General features: G+C 42.0%; 1 pseudogene; it reads left to right on the top strand.

Annotated features, from left to right (window-relative positions):
* Positions 1-393: 393 nt before the first annotated feature.
* Positions 394-20,538, top strand: part of LOC105069016 (small ribosomal subunit protein eS4, X isoform-like) — a 116,375-nt pseudogene continuing 96,230 nt past the window's right edge.

The following is a 20,538-nucleotide window of genomic DNA, read 5'->3' as shown; positions in this document are numbered from 1 at the left end:
TTTAAGGAAAAATGGGCAAGGACCTTGTCTGGACATAACCACTTTGTTCTAATACTCTCATTAAACAGATGATTAGACTTCTGAAAGGATTGTGCAGACAGCTAGCATGCCTTGAGTCAGATATTTGGAGGAAAGTGGATAATAAAACTTTCATCTATTTTTTTTTTTTTTGCTCACTAGGTCAACAATAAGTGTTAGTCATGCTTATTTTTTAAAAAGCTGCATCAAAAAAAAAAAAATAGCTACATCCAGACATAACAGAAAACTTACACCAGAAGTTAATTCTTTATGCTAGTCTACATTCATCACTTTTTCACTCATTTATTCCACAAAAGATTGTCTTTTATTAGCAATGGGGAAGTTGGACCACAGTGCATTAATTTTATAAATGAGATGTTGGCGTCACTATCACAAAAGGCTCAGAAAGAGGCTAGAGAATGTGGCATCACCACGGTGACCTGCTGTGATGGTGAGCATCCCAGAGGCAATGGACCACAGAAAAACCATTAGAATGCTCTCCTCCAGGGACACGTTGTTTTTTACTCAGCCACTTAAGGAATGATCAGAGACACAAAGTCAAGGAAGCAATCACTCTTCTGTGACTATTACAAAGAATGGAGTCTCTGGGCTCTTCTACAACCATTTGTACAGATATAACCTTGAGAAAGGCTTCCCCGTCTCTGACTGGAAAATTACATTAGCAAGACAAAAGGTCTTACAAATGCCAAGGGGTTTTTTATTGGTTCATTATTTGCTCGTTTGTCTCATTTTAAGTTTCTCTAGTTTTGTGTTTCAACTGTTTGAACAGAGATTAGGATGTGATTTGGGAGTTCGGAGAAGAGTGACCCAAGAGATGGCAATAGGGATAAAAGGGGGGCAGGGGAGTGGCACATAGAAGAGTTTTGCAGTAGTAATAGATTTTCTTATAGAAACCTGTCATTCCTTGTTTGTGTGTAATTACCACTCAAAATAATAGAGACAGATTGTTAAGGAGGATAAATAAAAAAACAGAAGGGTATTTATTAGAAGCCTCATTAAAACTAACTTTCAAGGGATAATAAAGCTGTAGAAGGCTTTTCCATCAGCTGTGGGAATTTGCTTTGTTACTACTATTTCTGTGCTTTTACCTTGTGGATTCAGTCTTATGAGTAGGTGTCTATTTCTTTCTTACATATTTTATAACATATATATCATGCATACATACGTTATAAAATATAACATACAAGGGAATTTGAATACATTTGGGAATGAGTAAGGTGACAGCAGCCAGTTAATGTTAACCCAGCCTTGCAAGTATTAATATATTATAAAGGAAAACCAATTTGTTCAGACTGTTAGCAAAGTAAAGCACATTTTAGTCAATATTTTAAAAGAGCTGCCTCAGGATGATTTCTCAAGGACATGTTGGGCATTAGCCAATTAAAATTGCTGACGTCAATAGTAACCATGGTTTAGATTTATGCTATTGCATACATAGGTTAGGGGAAATTGGTATTGAGTCATTACCAAAGGTTAATTCCAGTAAGAACTGGTTATATTTTATTTATTGAGTGATTACAGAATGTACCTCTAATCTTGGCCAGAAATTTTCCAAATACATGTTGCTAGTCAAAAGAGATTTGAAATAAATAGGCATAAATTGCAATTACTATTGTATGACTGTATAAAGCTCATAAGTCAATTGGTTATGTATATATGGACATATATTTATAGGTTAAATCTTCTGTAAAAATTAACTTACAGAAAAAAATTTTGTAAATAAAATACATCAGAAAATACAGGGTTTTTTCTTTTGGTGTCCTTTCAGATCTAAAGTTACTTTTTTCTTTTGTTTAGGAATATATAAATATACTACGTTTAATTTGGTTTGTCTCTAAAATCATTGTTCTTCTTATTTTTGAAACAGAAATACCTGGAAATGAAAAAACAACACAGGAAATTTTTCCAATGGTGGGGGTGGAGAAAGAACAAAATATCTGGAAAATTATTCTGTTTTTACCAAGTTAATAAATCTCACAACTTTCTACACGCACATACACATATTTCTAACTAAAAATTTTCCAAAGTGGCATCTTTCTTTTGACTTGAGTACATTTATCCATGTGCATCTAAATGCACACACTCATTTATCTTAGGATTCTTGTTTCTAATTAAATTGCAAAGGGGTATAAACATTTCAAACCTGGAGCAGGGTGTTCTCATTTATTATTGAAAGAACCTTGTGATCTCTAAATCCATCCATGTATACACTAGAGAGACCCAGGAAGATGTTGCAAGCATTTGTTCAGTTACCAGAGAGACAGTAAATTCTCACAGACTCAAAAGCTAATTATCCACAAACTAAATTAAAGTAGGAGTTGGTCAATTGTCCAGAAAGGATGGATTATGATAAGGCCAATGTTAAGCAAGTTCTCCTTTATGCAGTGTGTCTGTGCAGCCTCAGAACCCCTTTCTGCAAACTGGAGAAGGGAGCAGCATGGAGGGAGCTGTCGACCATTGTCTCCTCTCCCCAGCTGGAAGCCAGATCTGAGCTAGAAGTCAAATTTGGGGGAATCACAAATGCTCCACAGAAGCAGAGATCAGAGCAATCAAAACAACCCTGTCCTCTTCTACAGTAAGATCTGTTTAATTGTACCTCTCCTGGTCCAAGGATAAATTCAAAACCACTAGGCCAAAATGTGTGTCATAAACTGCCTTGCAGAGTTAAGTCGTCTTTAGAATAAGTATGTGGCAGAATCCTGACTATGTAAAAATTGGATCATTATCTGTTCTGGGACCATGGCTGGACTAGTCATATATTCTGAAATTCTGATCAATTAAACTGAACCATTATTTATTATTAACTTACTATTCCTTGAATACAAGGATGAGTAATACATCATTGAAATCAATTTAGTGCATAATCATTCCCCAAAATATGTGATTCCCAAACTGACTGCTTTGGACTAGAAATCACTGGTAATTGCTGGCCCATCCCAGTGAGAAACCAGTTTCTCACTCTACCAGGGAGTTGCTCTTTCCCGCAGTCACATCACCTGTGAATCACCCAATATATGCCAGGTAAGATTTTCTTGCTTGGTTGGCAGCTAGAGAAAGCCAATATAAATTCGCGTAAGACTCTGCAGAGGCAGAAGCAACCCAGAGGAGACAGGAGCGACCTGACAGCGCAGTCACTGCTGTCGCGAGGGAGCCATCTCTACAAGCCGAAAAGAGCGAGACCGCCCCAGAGGAGCTGCGAGGCAGAGGAGGCCGAGTTCAGCTCGGGTCTACTCTCCGGCTGGCGCAGTCAGTCAAGAACGACACCCAAGTGCTCGTCAACTATCGCAACAAGAAACTCCTGGGCCGTGTGAAGGCCTTTGACAGGCACCGCACGTGGTGTTGGAGAATGTGAAGATGTGGACCAACATCCCCAAGAGTGCCAAGGGTGAGAAATCCAAGCCAGTCAGCAGGCACCACTCCATCCTCAAGATGTTCCTGCACAGGATTAGGTCATCATGGTCCTGAGGAACCCACTCATCACTGGCAAGTAGGGGCCTGCTCCCTGCCCTCAGAAATCACTCCCCTGTCCTGCAAAATCTTGTTCTTAGAGATGGGAATAATAAAGTCCTGTATTTTTTCTTTATATATAATCTTTTCCCTAAAGAAGGAATGAAAAAAAAAAGATGGAAGCAGACAGAGGCGGAAAGGAGGGAGAGTGAGAAGGAAAAACACACTGGCTTAAAAAATCAAAATGTGCAAAGGATAGCCTTAGGGATGACTGGTACCAAGGACTTCAGTGATGTTACCTGGTTTTTTTGCTTGTGGTTCTTCTCTGTGGTGGTCCCTTTCTGACCAGAATTTCCAACAGATATGGAGGTGGCCTGGCCACCTTTCATTTTAGATGTACATCCTTTTAATTTCAGAAACCAAAATTTCAAGCTCTGATTAGAAAAATTTCAGGAAAAGCCTCTGATTTTCCTGGTTTGTGACAGGTGCCCACCCTGGGATAAATGTCTGTGGCCGAGGTCTCATCAGCAAGTCTCATCCTAGCAACTCCCAGAATAGAGCATGATAAGGAGCAGGTACCAAAGAAGAGGAGAGGGTTTTGTCCAGAAGGAAAGAAGATGCTGTGCAAACAAAAGAGAAGCCACTCAACCTATAACACTTACCAAATTCTGAAAACACCTATAATTTAAGAATTGGAAGGGGTAACAGAAATCTATGGTTCCAGCTTTCCACCACTGTGTCTCAGCTCTGGGTACCATGTTTTAAAAGGGGCTGAGACAAATTAAAAGAATGTCTAGAGGAGGGATGGCATTATGAACTATACTATACAAGGCATGGTTAAAGGAACTGAAACTAATTACCTTACATAAAGGGGGACCACAGATATATAGTGGAAAGAGGGTATCTCTTTCATGTATATGAGGAAGTCAGTTTGCTCTGTGCTGCTTGATCTAGGGGTCACAAATGAGCCTACAGGAGTCAGAAAGGTAACATCTGAAAATAAAGCTAGTCAGACGTTAGAAAAATAATCGTACATGCATGATAGTACACGCGACACTCAGCCACAGGATGTGGAAATCCATAGGGAGGGGAGGGCTCGGGAGAACTAAGTCTTTATGCCCCATCTAAACGAGGCAGTCCCTACTGTACAGCACAGGGAAATACATACAAGAGCTTGTGGTGGCTCACAGCGAAAACAAATGTGACAATGAATATGCGTATGTTCACGTATAACTGAAACATTGTGTTCTACACTGGAATTTGACACAACATTGTAAAATGACTATAACTCAATAAAAAATGTTTAAAAAATTAATCCTAGAATGAATGAATGAATGAATGAATAAATAAATAAATAAATAAATAAATAAATGGCAGTCCCCATTCAGGTCCAGATAATTGTTGCCCTTACTGTAAGAATGTGGGTGCAACACTGAAGATCTTTCTTTTTTTTAAGAAAAGCCAGAAGACCTTATTTTTATGTGAAATCTATTTCTTCAATGTTGGCTTATTATATTTTTTAAATACCATGTGGGCTAAACAAAATACTATTTTGAAAGGGGTCCCTCATGGAGCCCTAGTTTGAAATATCTGTCCTAGAAAGTAAAACTAAAACCCATCACTCAAAGTTCTTAACAGTCAGGGTCTTAGTCCTTATAATTTATATGGCGTTTAATGACTAGAACACTTCAATCGTAATGTCATTGATGTTTTTTGAAGTAGTGAGTGCACTGTCCCTGGAGGTAGGTAAGTAGAAGCTGATGATCACTGTTAAAGAGTACTGTGGAAATGAATCCTGCGTGAGGTGGTCTGACTGGCCCATAATAAAAGTCTACAGATTTACTTTGAAATTGTGGAAATGGGATCAGGAAATGTTCTCTGAGAGAGATTCTGAAGAAAGAGAAAATGTTTGAGAACTACATAATCCGCCTAGCTAAGTTAAACATGTTACTGAAGGAGACGATGGAGAAAGCCAGCGTGGCACAGGATTTCTAAGTGCAGGCAAGACCACACTGAATACTCATATATATCACATGTCCTGGCAATGGATAGGATTTTAATGGACATAAATCCAAATCTCTTTCTGTCTAGGTACAAAAAAAAAAAAAGGTTTTCTGGCACTATGACATGTTTTAGGATGTTTGGAATGAGGAAAGTGTGGTTCTGGGGGTGTTAGGTGTTCTAGACTCTTGTCTTTGGTCTGTTACTCATCAGTCATGTGACCATGGACAAGTTACATTCCTCACTCTCCAAACAACTACAATCATTTCAAATTCAGTACTGCTAAAAACAGTATCCCCCTTTCTTGATTTCCTCATGTCAAGGGAAGCAGCAAAATTTGACTCTTCCTAGACTCCAGTGACATAGTCTCTGCCCACCATCAGATAGGAAGATCTCTGAGATGACATCTTGAGCAATAAGCTAAAAAGGAAATTTGGGCTCTTGGTGTAGGAGGACAGTGTAAAGGATTTCCACTCGAAACCGAAGACAGTGGGGTACTCAGAATAAGAATCTAGGTTTATTGCTGAGCCACAGGCTTCATGAAGAGATATTCTGGGCATTACAAAAGTCAGACCTCCCCAGGGGCCTGATGAGTTCTGAGACAGGGCCATCTTCTTCCCATTTTTGCCAGTAGAATTTGGAGCAAGGGAGACGGTTCCATCTGGTTGCAGCTGTGTCCCTCAAACCTCCATGTAAAGTGAATATGTTTATGTCAAATCGTATGTATCTATCAAACTCAGTTATAACTTCAGAAATGATCTCATAAAGGAAAAGATGAGCCATACTAAAAAGCAGTTATGGTGGGGGAGGGTATAGCTCAGGGGTAGAGTGTGTGCTTAGCATGCACAAGGTCCTGAGCTCAATCCCCAGTGCCTCCATTAAAAATAATAAATAAATAAATAAATCTAATTACCTCCCCCTCAAAAAATCTAAAATGAATAAATAATTTTTAAAGCAGTTATGAGAACCTTAAACATTGCCATTGCATAGCCTGGATACATTTAATTTTTTTAAGAGACAGCAGAAAAATTAGTTGTAAGACATAATGGTCAATGTAACCTTAAATTTTGTTTAAATGTGATACACATAAAACTTGTCTGCAAAATTCATTTCCCTTTCTGCTGAAGAATATCAAAGACGTCATGAGACTAAAATGTTTAGTTAGTCCAGGGGGTTACACTATTGCTCTGTTTAGAAAAACTGGTCGAGGAAAAAATTTATTTTTAGACACTGAAGATCACACAAATATCATGACAAGCTCTTGCTAGTAAAATGATTCTGTCTTTCTCAGTAGAATTACCCAGCAATCAATAAATATTATTTGACTAATAACTAATTAATAATAAACAATTCCTGCATTTTAACTGAGAGGCAGTTTAGCAGAGTGAATCATAACCTGACCTCTAAAGCCAAAGTGCCTGGATTGAAATCCCAGCTCCACCACTTCTTAGCTGTTAAGTGTCTTCATTTCTGTAATTTACTCATTTATAAAATAGTAAACTTACATTTTATATTAAGTGGGTGTGGTGAGGATTAAATAACTTAAAATATGCAAGATAATGCCTGACCCAAAATTAGCACCCTATAACTGTAAGCTATTATTACTGTCTCTTGCTTTATAAAATCCCTTGTCCATAGTTACTCACTACACTGCGTCCTCTGCCCCGGGCACTGCACCAGGCAGAGGAATAGCTGTAGAATTTCCTAAGCCAGCAGCAGGAGTCTGAGTGCTCCAGGCAGTGCATTCTCAAGTACAAAAACTAAACAGCTAGGTGGAAGCAGCTGCAGGCTTCCTTCTCCTAGCTAATTCAGTGCATACATGAGAAACTACAGTGAGGATGCTTCAAGGAGAGGTCACTCGCAATCTGCCTGTGAAATTGGCAGTTAGATAGTTACCCACTCAGGTGACTTTTGCCAAATCTACATTAAACTTGCAGCTGGCTTAGATTCTTGCATTAGATGATGCTTCTAATTTGTGTTTTGGGTTAAGGCCCAGCTCCCAGTGTGTGGAGAGACAGTTACAAAGGAGGAGGCCGTGTTATCAGAAGGCCGGGTGGGACAGTTTTTCTGTGAGCACTTTGTGCCAGTTCTCATATGTCTCCAGCCCAGGCCAAAATCTGCCCTCAGTTATGCATGCACTACTTTCATTGACGTCAGTAAGAGCGGTGCTCATGTAACAGGAGGCAGAAATTTGGCTCTTTGATTTTAATAGAATTAAAAGCCAAAAGTTTTGCTGATGCAGGTTGCAAATTTCAACCCCAAAGGGTCAGGAAAATGCACCAGAATATTGTTCTGCTGGCAATCTCCTTTTCTGCACAGGCCATGTAATTAAGCGGGTCCTGAATTTCTCAAGCCTAACTTGGAAGCCCTTTGATTCTATTGTGCCTGAGTTGTGTGTGGCCGCCTGTTGCAGTAAGACCTTTAAGTATGATTCCAAGATTTTGTCTGTGGCTTCAGATAAAACTCTAACACATAACCCTAATTCACTGTCAGTTGCAGGATTCCAGTCCTGGTCTGGGCTTTAACAACAATACTGAAATCAGATGGTGGTGCCGAACAGACTCCACTCCCCACCTTAGATGACTGGGGAATTATGTAATGAAATTTAGAGGCTTAGCATTCTTAGAGTAATCAGACTAAGTTTCAGTCTAATTCACATTCAGACATATCCGTAGCTTTGTCTTAATATTTGTGTGGTTTTGTAAAAATTTAATTTAATTTTATGCAATGATGTTAACAATTGGATCTCCCAGACCTGAGCATCTGGTAGTGAGTTTCTGAGTGGTAAAACACTATTCAACAGAAATATTAAGCCCGGCCAATGGACCAAAAAAATTCCTTAACTAAGAGTGGAGATGTTTCTAATTCCTTTGTCCAACTATTCAAAGTCTGTTCCCTGTTTTGGGTTCAGAGAAGCGGGCTTTCTCTTGAACTGTTATTTACAACTTGGATGTGTGCCTAAGTGTGTCTCTCGTGCTGTGAGTTTCCATGTGGGTGATGTGACCTAGCAAAGCCTGCTTGGCCACTTGTCACTTCTCATGTCCTCCTCTTCAGGGGAGAAGAAGATTATATGAATGGTAAAATTGGGAGCAAGAATAGAATACAGCTAAGCTCTCTCTTTAAGATCTTCCTGCCTGCAGAAAGCATGTACTCAGCTCTGCTCCCATGCTACAGATTTTACCCTGAGAAGGGAGGAGGTGTTGCCTGTGACTGAGGATAAAGTTTCATATTCAGGAGACCATATTCAGAAACCCATCAGACCTTGACCACATTCTCCAACAGCTTCAGAAGCAATAAAGCTGCCATCTTGATATCTGTCAGCCTGACAGTTTAATGAAGGGAGGGTTAGTAGATAAAAGATAAGAAGTTATTAGCTAATGTCAAAAATTGATCAATTAAAAACTAGCAGACTAAGAATATTACTTAGAAATAGGGAAGCAAGTATCAAGGGGAAAAAAAAAAAAAAACCTTGAAAGTAGTTGAAAATCAGACTGGGAGAAGAAGAGTGATGTGGAATAGGGTAAGAGGCCACTGTCCACACTCTCCTTCAAGGGTCAACCTTGTTTTGACACTTGGTGAGCAACTGGTGATTTAACACTTACGACATCATGGAACTACAACACATCAGACTAGGAGAGACTCTAAGAGATCTTATTCTCCAGGCTTTTCCAAATTGAGGGTCACAGCTGGTTAGCATGTCAGGAAATGAATTTATTGGGCTGTGTTGAACATTTTGAAATGAAATGAAATAAATAGATCAGAGGGCATTATAATCTGGATCATGATATAAAATATATTTTTGTTGTGGATTATGATTTTAAAACTCTGAAATCTGTTCAGTTTTTCAGACTTCCTACTCAACCCTCAATCAGTTTCCTTAACTGTCTATCCACTTTATCTGCCAAGCTGAGGGGTTCTCAGTGAGAGTATGTAAATGAAAATGCTTTGGAAACCATAAAGCCCAAACCACATTTAAGGTACTGTTTTGATTACTTGATGACGATGATGATGATGAGAGAAATGTGTGACTTTCTGTTTTGTGCAGCTCTTCAGCATGAAAGCAGCCATCATACCAGCCCCATCTCACACCCACACTCTTCTAAGAAGCTACTAATACCATGTAGGGTGTAGGCCAGAGCCCCTGATCAGTCGGGGGGGAGGTGTCTGGTAGCATCTTTAAGCTGCAGGGAAGAGTAATGGCTATGGCAGACCTCGGAGTTATACAAACTGGAATCCGAATTTAGCTCCACCACTGACTATACAACTTGAGCTAAGTTATTTAACTTCCCTGAGTCTCAGGATATCACCACCATTATCACCATCATCATCAAATCAACTATTTTTGGTTTAGACTCTGGAAACAGAAAAAACGTGCCTCACCCGTGCTGGAGAAGCTGCAGTGCTACTGAAGAGGCAGAGATGCTGCCTGAGCGGAGGGAGGGCAGGGAAAGGGGAGAAGTCCATGCAGTCATCTCTTATGACCTCTGCAACGCGCCCTTGAGACCTGCAGCTCTGGGCTCATATTTATCACCCAGGCCCTGTGAGCACCACGACTCTACCCGCTAGTTTTAGAGACATTTCTCAATCCCAAGTCTCACATCCTGCTGTTTCTAATCTGACACATTTGACCCACTGGCATTTTGAGTCAAGGTTCCATGCTCAGTGTTCCTATGTGCATCCAACCACACACTAGCCCAGAGTAGAAGAGCCTGTGGTCAGCTACGTTGGACAAGTGCTGGCCTTAGAGGTGGGAAACCTCAGCTCATAGCCCAGTTCTGCCACTTTCTCATGTGACCTTTGCTAAATCATTTCATCTCTCTGATCTTACTTCCCTCCTCCAATAAGATCAGATGAAACCAAGCAGAAAGTCAAGAGTCAAAATGCAATGAGTAAAAATTGGGGAATATCTGCATTTCCCAAAATAGAATGGCGTTAATGGGAGCCAAACAAATAACCACTACAACATATTTTATTTCAGAAATGCGTTTAAGTAAATAAAAATGATAAATGCTCTTCTTTTTTAAGTTGATTTTTACTATTTACACAAAAAGCTACAACCTCAAGTTTCTCAAGTATACTTCTTATCAATTTGAATAACTTCCTTTGACATTCACCACCTATCACAATCTAGTTCTACCTACATTTTTTAACTTCATTTTCCACTGTTCCCTTGACTCTGCTCATCTTATGCTGCACCCACACTCAGCCTCAGCATTTCCCAAACGTGTCAACCATGTTCCTAACTCCATGATGTTTTTGTTCATGCAAATGTTCTTTCTCCCTCCTCTAATGCCACACCTGCATTCAAGTCCAGCCCAGACATCACCTTGTCTGTGAAGGCAGCTCCCAACTCCTCCTTAAGAAAAACTGACTTTTCCCACTTCAGGACTCCCATAGCATTTAATCCACATGGATAGTGTAGAGAGTACCACAGGATATCATCACAGTTCTATTTCTTCCCATTAGACCCTCAGCCCCTTGAGGGCAGGGACAATCCCTCCATCTTTTAATGTCCAGCCTTTCCATAGTGCCTGGCACTCAGCTAGAAGCATATAGTGAATGTTTGATCAAAGGGCAAAGTTATCTTGACTTCTCATCATTTAAAGCCTTCGACAAGGCAGCTTTCCTTCAGGCAGCAAAGCCAGTTAGGGGGCCCAACCCTTATGAGTCACAGGCAGAGCCAGCACTTGTGTTCATATTATAAATCAATTTTCAGGCTGGGGAGACCAGCATATGGTCACCAGACATTTTGTAATACATAGGATAGTCTCTTGTTTGGATTAAGATGCATGGTAACTTTTTTTAATTCCTATATGGGGGATATTGGGAATCTTGGGATCCAGGCAGGCTGTGGGGCTCCCACTACAGTTACAGAGTGACTATAAAGAGGGACAGTCAAGGGATCTGGATCCTTTGAACTTTCCCACCCTCCATCGTAAGTGCATGGCCCTCGCTAAGGCATACTGAGCCATGATGCAGTCAGTTGATTCCTGATGCCTGTACTTGCTCCTTTGAGCTCTGATCACTTCAGACAAACATGAACTCAGAGCAATTTGCATGGACTGATGGAGCCTTTCTGCATCCCTGGGGGCAGAAGATGAACACACATGAAATATTTGGAAGAATATACATAGCAATATATAACCAAAGTGTGCCAAACAGACAGTGGGTCTCCCGGTTTATGATTCTACTTCTGCCATCTCACAAATCTAATCGAGGGTGGTTTTACAGGCTAGTAGAGAAGGTAACCACTTTTGTGGTGGAGTTTCAGCACAATGGGAAGATCTTTCCTACTCTCCCTAGCTCTATCCCCAAATACGTCCTTTATCAGGCGTCCTGATAATAAAGATCCAACATAAAAGTCTACATTCCTTTGACTAAACACTTCATGCTTCTATTAAATGCCCCTGGAAAGGATAATACATTCACCCCAATAGTTAGTCAAATCCTTTGAGATATAGAAGATGGACCAGAGAGGTTCTGCACTCTCAGCCAAAGAAAATCCTATCATGAGTAGAAGAGGATCAGAGAAAAAAGACAGGGCGTGTAAAGAAACTTTTCCCAACTCCCACAGGACTTGCCCTAAAGTAGTACAGCCCAAGGAGCACTTGTTCCCAGTTCACAGGAACTAGCAATAATAATGAAAACTTAAAATAATAATAAAAGCTTCCAGGGTATTTAGTTTCTCTAGGATTTCTCATAACTAAATCGCTGGTCATGGTTTAGAACATTTTCTTTGGAAATTCACCAACTTGCTTCCCAGTTAGATGCTGAATACCTGGCCACGGTAGCCAAGATGGATGTAAACACCTGCAGAGAACCATGGTTGGTCATCAGCACCTCCAGGGTAATGCGGTAGTCCCAGGGGCAGATATGGAGATTTGGCAGCTGCGGGCTTTCTGAATACTGCTGGAGGTGGAGCATGTTTTCAAAAGAAGGCACGTGAGATAATGGTTATAGGGTGACCTTTGGTCAAAATGGCCTTGACCAGAAACCCAGCCACTGTTAACCCTGAGGGCCAGGTTTTTAGAATTGCTCATTTTTCTGATTCTTAATGATTACCTACACCCATGTTTTCTGAGGCACATATTTCAATGGTTGATACTTGATTATCTTGGGGGAGGCAGAGGAGGGTGGAATTTGTCAGGTCACTCCCCCTTAGGATCTGTGGAGGCCCTTTTTGTCGTTTCCTCCTGGTCTTTGATCTCATCCCCTCTCCCCTTCTCTAGACTTGGTTCCACTTTAAATATTTATTTCTTCGGTCTACTGTCCTCTCACCCATATTAACCCCTTTTCATCTACACATAAACATACAGGTATATCTGGAGCTGTCTAGATCCTCTTTCTTTAAAACCCTCAGTGGTTCTCAGAAGCCCCCAAAACTCTTGAGTATGCTTATGCAAGGCCAGCTAGTCCCGATGTGTCTTTCCACTCTGATCTCCCCTGTTGTTATTCCTACCCACAGATATACCCGAAATTGACTGTTCACTGGTTTCAACACGTACCCTGCTTTCCTACTTCTGGGCCTTTGCTTATGACGGTCCCTCCATTTGAGAGTCTTCCATTTTCTCTCCATCTAGGAGAACAGAGATACTACTCAAATGCCACCTTCTTCATGAAATCTCTCCTGATCCCCTAAATTCAGTGTGATCTCTCTAAGTTCCAGATCCCAATAACACCTGATCTAAGAACTCCTCTTGTGGTACACATTAATATTTTACCTTGCACTGCAGATATGTCTGTACCTGTCTGAGCATCCCTACTAGACTGTACATTCCTTGAGGACAAGGACTATACGTTATTGTATCTCTGTGACATTCCAGGCCCCACCACAGTCTCTCACACATATTAACAGAGTAAGCATGCATTCTCTCATTTTAAAAAAGCATTTCTTGAACACCTACTGTATGCCAGGCACTAAGATTCTATCAATGAGCAAACTAGACAAAAATCTCTGCTCTCATGGAACTTTATGTATTACAGTGGGGAGAGATAGACAATAAGCTCCACGCACACACACCAACATAGTAAGTGCTATGAGGAAAAATAAAGTGTGATTTAAAAAAAGTGTTTAAAAATAGTCCAAATAGAATTGTAAGAAAATACTCCCCAGAGAAGGTGACACATAAGCAAAGAACTGAAAGAGGTAGCAGAATGAACCATGTGGCTTCTAGACAGAGGGACGAGCAGCAAGTGCAAGGGTCTGAAACACAAACGCCTGGTGAGCTAGAGGAACAGCAAGGAGGTCAGCGTGGCTGGCATGGGCTGAGACAGAAGGAACAGATGAGGTCTGAGAGGGAATGGGGAGACACAGCATTTAGGGCCTTGTAAGCCATTATAAGGATTTTGGGCTTTTACTCTGAGTGTGATGGGAACTAGGGAAGGGTTGAGCAGAAGGCTGATGTAATACATCTTACTTTTTCACAAAGTCGCTCTAGCTGCTCTGTTGAACTGAAATTGTGGTGGCTAAGAAAGGGCCAAAGAAGGCATCCAATTGGGAGGTAATGCAGTTATCCAGGTGAGAGACAACATCGATGTGGACCAGGAAGGCAGCAGTGGAGGTGGTCCGATTCTGGATACATTCTGTATGTAGGCCCAATAGGATTTGCTAAGAAGTTAAATATGGAGTGTGACAGAAAGAGAAGTTGACTCCAGTGTTTTAGCCTGAGAAGCTACAAGGAGGAGCTGCTCTTTGCTGAGAGGTAGGTATGGATTTTGTGCCATTAACTGAGTGAGAACTAGGCTCACAGGCCCAGAAGTCTTCACCTCAGCAGTCCTCGTGGACCAGCTGCAGCCCACACCCTCCAGCTTCTGCTCATGGCTTCTGGTAAGTTCCTTCTCCACTGCCAGGCTTTGTGTTCCTGGAGTGAGGGGCCACATCCCCCTCAGAGAGCTCTGAATCTCAGCTGGGCTGTGGATTTACGTATTTGTTATTTCTCTGTCCCTTGCAGTCCTATTTTACTCCGTCTCTTAGCCACTTTTTCTGGCGTATAAAACAATAACACTAGTATAAAAACAATTCTTTGTATTATAGTTTTTCTGTTCAAATCACTGGCATGGTTTCTGCTTGGGTCCTGACTGATACAGTCAAGGAGAGGAAAAGACCCAGCAAAAGAGCAGTCAGTGAAGAATGCTGACGTATGAGGGTGGGCAGGGCCTGGAACCCAGCGGAAGAAAATATTTCAAGGCAGCAGCGATCCAGCGTGTCAAGTGGTGTTGATTATCACGGAAGAAAAGGATGGAGAATTGACTAAGGGATTCAGCGATGTGGTGGTGACCTTGAAAAGAGTTTATACCAGTTTTACCTGCCCAGCACCTCCCCCCTAATTCACGGCATCAGCGCCCTGGTTTGTGTTGAGAAGCCATTCATCTTCCTCTCTGATTACATATGGTTTGAATAGGCTTGACTGCAGAGCTGGGCGTGTGATCTAAGCCTGGCCAGAGTGCTGCACCCCTTAGTTACTATGATTGGTTCGGAGATAAGCACATAACCCAAACTGTTTCCGTGAGATTGACACCCAGGACACACCAAGCCTAGAGCATCCAGGAAACAGAAATCCTTTTCCCACTGGACATGAAGCTGAGGAGACAGGTTACAAGCCCAGAGATGCTGGTAGCTATCATCTTGCCACCCAAAGCGTAGAGCCTACCTGAAAATGGAGCCAACACAGAGAAAGCAGAGCCCAGAAAAACCAAATTCCAATGGCATTTGTGTGAGCCCTTGGATCTAGTTAGCCTGGAGTCACCCCTGGGCTTTTTAGTTACATGAGATGATAAACTCCTTTTTTTTTCTGTTCATGACAATTGGATTTACTTTCCTTCACTTACAGCCAAAAGAGTCATGAGCAAAATACTGACATTTAACGCGTGATTGTAGAATGAAAAACAACTGAGAAGTGACTTGCCCAAAGTCTCTGTGGCCAAGCTGATTCTATACACACCAGGTCTTCTAACTCAAAGTAACAGTTCTTTCCACTGTTGCAAACTCTTCTGCAAGGAAAGCAGCAGTGTTCACTATGACTGCCATTAATCAGCTTAGGGAAGAAAAGGATTTGGACTAATAGGTTTCAGTATGATTGAAAGATTTTTCAGGATTGTGTTGAATGGCTGTTTTCTTTTCCCCCTTGGCATGAGAATTTGTTACAGTGGAGAAAAGAGAATGTCAAAGTACCAGAGTAGTGAGCCACTGTGGCTGAGGGAACTAGTAAAAACTCCTTATTTTGAAATTATTGGAATTATGTAGAGATCCATACTTTTAAGAGCATCCATTCTTGTCCAGGGTCAGAGCTATATAAATCATAGCCTCAATTTTTCCTCTACCCCCAAATGCTATTATTAAAATGGATTTGCCCCCTTTATTAACCTTTATAAGCTACTTTGACAATGGGTCCCCCTCAGCAATGAGTAGTTGGGGAAATCGGCTTCCTCGGTGAGTCACAAATGCGTGTTAAACCACTGTTTGCCTTCTGGAGAGCTTGCCCTGGCCACACTAGGAGATGCCCCTGGTTAGATATAAATTTAGATCCCTTTGAGGTGGATGGACAACTCTGTCTCAAAGCTGCCACATGGCATCACCCCAGCTCTGTGTCTGAGCCCCAGGCACAGGAGGAGGGCACGATGGCCCTGTTGCTGAAAAGGTGCTTTGTCTGTGTCTGTGTCTGCGTGTTTTAAAAATCTCAGAGCTTAAATCAACCAATGAAATATTCATGGGGATCTAAAGTAGTGGGCAAGCTAACGGCCTTCTTATGGGAATATCAATATTCTTGGAGCCAGTCTTAATCCAATATTCAGTAAGCTTCTCTTCCCTCTTCGTCACTTTGGGTTCAGACTTATTTTCAGAAACCCTCCACCCTCTCAACAATCCTGCTGCATTAACAGGATGGGTGGTGGCGGGTGGGCCAAGGGCAGAGCGAAGCGAGATGGAGAGAAAAGGGCGCTGTGGGGTACGGGTGGGGGTCAGAGACGAGGAGGGGCCGCTCTCCCACGCGCCGCCACAGGTACATCCAGGAGGGCCGTTTAGCGTGGCCGGTGTGGGGTGCGGGAGGATGTGTGCGCAGTCGGGTGACTGGCTTTAGTGTTTTCGTCTGGTGTATGAGTCCAGGTGTGGACGTAGGATTTTCCTTCCTGGCAGGAGCCAGAGGGAGGGGTGGAGACAGGGAGAGAAGGAGGTCCCAACCAGTGTCATGGAAGGAAATTACTGCCGGAGGAAGAAAATATTTTCCTTCATCCATTCTCTGTCGCATCGTGGTGCCCCTCATGAGTGCAGGGAGAGGTACAGGATAGGCGTCTACAAAGACAGACCTCGCCCAGCAGACAACTCACGTGCTACTCAGTGACCCCTGCCTGTCCCCGTCCCCACCTGGTCCTTCAGGCCTGCCCATCTCCACTCCCCGCCAACCGCAAGCCTGCCCTTAAGGTAGGGTGGAATTCTACATTCTCCTTTTCCCTTATTCGCCTCTCACTTCAGACTGCCAAAAAAGGGGCCAGTTAGGATGGTGGTTTCCTGATGTGGGTACCTGTCCCCTCAGGACTGGAGTAAGGCCTGCCAACTTATTTCAGGTCTGCCCGCCCAAAAACCATGGAGCGGCCTTCTCCCCAGGGCTGGTCTGTGTTCCTGAGACTTATCCAGCACTGCCCTTTCGGGTGCCCCAGGAGCTGGGGAGGCAGAGAGACTTCTTGGAGACGGGTGCTCAGAGCGATACTGCCAAGCCAAGCTGGGAACTGAGGAAGCCCAGTTACAGGCATGGTGGAGGGAGGGAGGGAGGTGTGGACAGCAGGACTGTGGGGGGGAGAAGGCTCCTCTCCACACACACCCCCTCTTCCACCAGCTGGCTCTTTTCCAGCAAGAGTTAGTGAGCAGCAGTGTTCAGTGTGAGGCCTCAGAGTTTGTCAGTCAGCTGGAAACCCTGCCCTGTGGCCAGGAGGAGGTAGAGAGGGGCCCCCAGCCACGGGCACTTCCCCATGTATTTCTCTTCCAAAAGCTAAATCTTCAAATCCAGGCTTGAGAAAATATTGTTCTGGGTTTTTTTTTTTTTTTTGTAACTTTCTGTGCTTTAAGGCTGATGTGCTGTAAATTGGGGGAATAAAGCAATGACAGTCAATTTTACAAATCAACTCACTGCGTTTTATCTTGCATCCTGAGGCTTCTTGATGCAGAGCTCAGAAAAAGGGACCTCCTAGAGTCAAAGCAAGGCATTTAGATTTTCTCTAGAGAAGCCTGAACCTTACCAGGCACTAAATAACACAAGCAGACCAAGGGAGAAAAAGAAAGTGCAAGGAATGAAAAGGCCATGAGAGATCCTCCCCTATTCATGACGTCTCTCAGAGCCAGCCCTCTGCAATTGCTCAGAAATACCTACAGGAATCCCCGAGGGTCCTCAGAGCCTGCTAATCTTGAACCTCATCACCCTCTTTCCAACACTTCTCCCTCTCGGGCCATATTAAGCCAAGGGGTGCTATTTCTTAGGGACACCTGCTTGTTAGTATGGTGTGCACAGAGTCTGTTGTATGATTATCTCGCCATTGCAAAGGCCAAAGAATCACCACTTCCTATTTTTGTATGACTCTGCTGACTACTTAAGAGATGACACTCCCCACCATTTATCTACACAACCTTCACAAGGAAAAGCAAAAAGCCAAAACTACATGAGTCCAAAAGAGATAGTTCTAATGCTGCTGCCTTATACTCTTACAGAATTTGGCTCTGTGCTTCAGTTTACTTGCTGTGTGACCTTGGAAAAATTACTTCACCTCTCTGTGCCTTAGTTGCCTCATCTTCAAAAAGGACATAATAATACTACCAATCCCGTGGGTTGTTGTGGTTAATAAATGAGATAATATATGTAAAGATTTCTAGAACACATAGTAAGTACTGTAGATGTGTTAGCTAATATGATTACTATCATAATTATTATTGACGCCTCCGAAATGTTTGTTGAGTAGAATTCTTTTCAAGTTCCGGTGGAGGAAACGTCCTCACTCATTAATTAACGTGGAGACACTGAAGCAGCCAGTCTGCCCTCAAGGCCTTATAGAACTTAGATCGCATCTCAATACAACTTGATTCAGCTCCACCCAAGGGACAGCAGAGCTAAACTCCTCTGATATAGATAGGTGACTGTGACATATATAGGTCTTGGATGAAGACCTGGCTGGAGAAACTTCATCGGGAACTCAGCAAGGATTGACAGAGCATGGAGAAGCCTGACCAGTCTTGCTGGTCATTCTCTGCCTAACCAGTTGGTAAGTGATACTGTGACACAATACTGATAACTTAGATAAGGTCACTGTCCACACATTCTCCAGCTGAGGTCCACACGTTCTCCAGCTGAGGTCCACACATTCTGAGGTAAAAACAAAAAAGGCTGTCTGAACCTACATCTGGCATTTGACGTGATGCAAATAATTACTGTCAGGCTGTGACTGTTGCCATGTAATGCACCCTGCCTCACACTGCATGCTCTTTCATTGGCTCCTCATAATACCCTTATTGGTAGGTAGATTCTACTTTTCTCCTAGTTTTACTGAAACTCAGAGAGGTTAAGTAATTTACCAAGGGCACACAGCTAATAAATTGCAGAGCTAGGAACCAAGTCAAGGTTTCTCTAACTCCTGAGCCTGTGATCCTAAGCACGAGCCTTTATCCCTAGTTACATTCAAACTGTTTTTAAAAGGAACCTGCCATAAAAGAATACAGTCCACCGGAATGGCTTTTGAAATCAATATAGATCCTCAGTCTCATGTTGAAAATTAAATGTCTTTGATAGCTCATGCCCCATAGTCTGGCATGTGCTTCACCCCTTACAGTCTTTTCAATAGCAGAACCTGCTCAGAATATTCAGCTATAGATTCTAGCCAAGGCTGCCATGCCAGCAGTTTCCATATGTTGCTATAAGCTATAACAGCTACATATTGAATCGGCATAACTGACCCATGTCTTTAAGAGCAAATAACTAAGCTGACAATCTGTTAATAGCCTGAATTCTCTGTTAATTCATTCTCTCCACACCCGTATTTAAGATACAGGTCATTCTGGGAATCCTTACAGCAGTGTTTTTCAAAAACGAGTTGAATCACCTTAGTGAATCATGAAAATAATTCTGTAGATCTAAGCCAGTCTACTTTTTAAAGTTAAACAGAACAGTATGGATTAGAGAGCAGAGTGTATTACATGTAGTAAGAGTTCGTACTGTTACGTGTTCCTTTTTTTTAGGTATGCATGATTGCAAAGAATCACAATATGAAATGCATTTCTTATTGTGAAAGCCATGGTTTTAAAATTTTAGACTCACATTCCCCAAATCTTTGCCTGCCAAAGGGAATACTGGCATGCACCAAGGTCACAGGAAGGAAGTATAATGGGGCCATGATCCTGAGAAGAAGGGCAGCATGGGGAGAGGAGACTCTCACAGTAGGAATAATGAATCAAAAATGGTCTCAAAAACCACAGTATGAGGTATCACCCCACACCAATCAGAATGGCCATCATAAAAAGCCTATGAGTAACAAATGCTGGAGAGGGTGTAGAGAAAAGGGAACCTTCTTACACTGTTGGTGGGAATGTAAATTGGTACAGCCATTACAGAGAATGTACAGTAAAAAGGTTTTTTAAAAACTAAAAATAGAATTACCATGTGATCCAGCAATCTCACTGCTGGGCATATATCTGGAGAAAACTCTAACTCGAAGAGACACATGTACCCCAATGTTCATAGCAGAACTATTTACAATAGGCAAGATGCAGAAGCAATCTAAATGTCCATCAACAGGTGACTGGATAAAGAAGTTGTGAGATACACACACACACACACACACATACACACACGCACACAATGGACTACTACTCAGTCAGAAAAAAGAATGAAATAATGCCATTTGTAGCAACATGGATGGACCCAGGGATTAGCATACTATGTGAAGTAAGTCAGACAGAGAATTACAAATATCTTATGGTATCACTTATATGTGGAATCTAAAAAGAATGATACAAATGAACCTATTTATAAAACAGAAATAGACTCACAGACATAAAAAACAAATTTACGGTTACCA

Source organism: Camelus bactrianus, chromosome 21, assembly GCF_048773025.1.
Source record: "Camelus bactrianus isolate YW-2024 breed Bactrian camel chromosome 21, ASM4877302v1, whole genome shotgun sequence".
Classification (NCBI taxonomy): Eukaryota; Metazoa; Chordata; class Mammalia; order Artiodactyla; family Camelidae; genus Camelus; species Camelus bactrianus.
The sequence above is the reverse complement of the archived record's forward strand: the minus strand, read 5'-3'. Positions and strand labels throughout refer to the sequence as shown.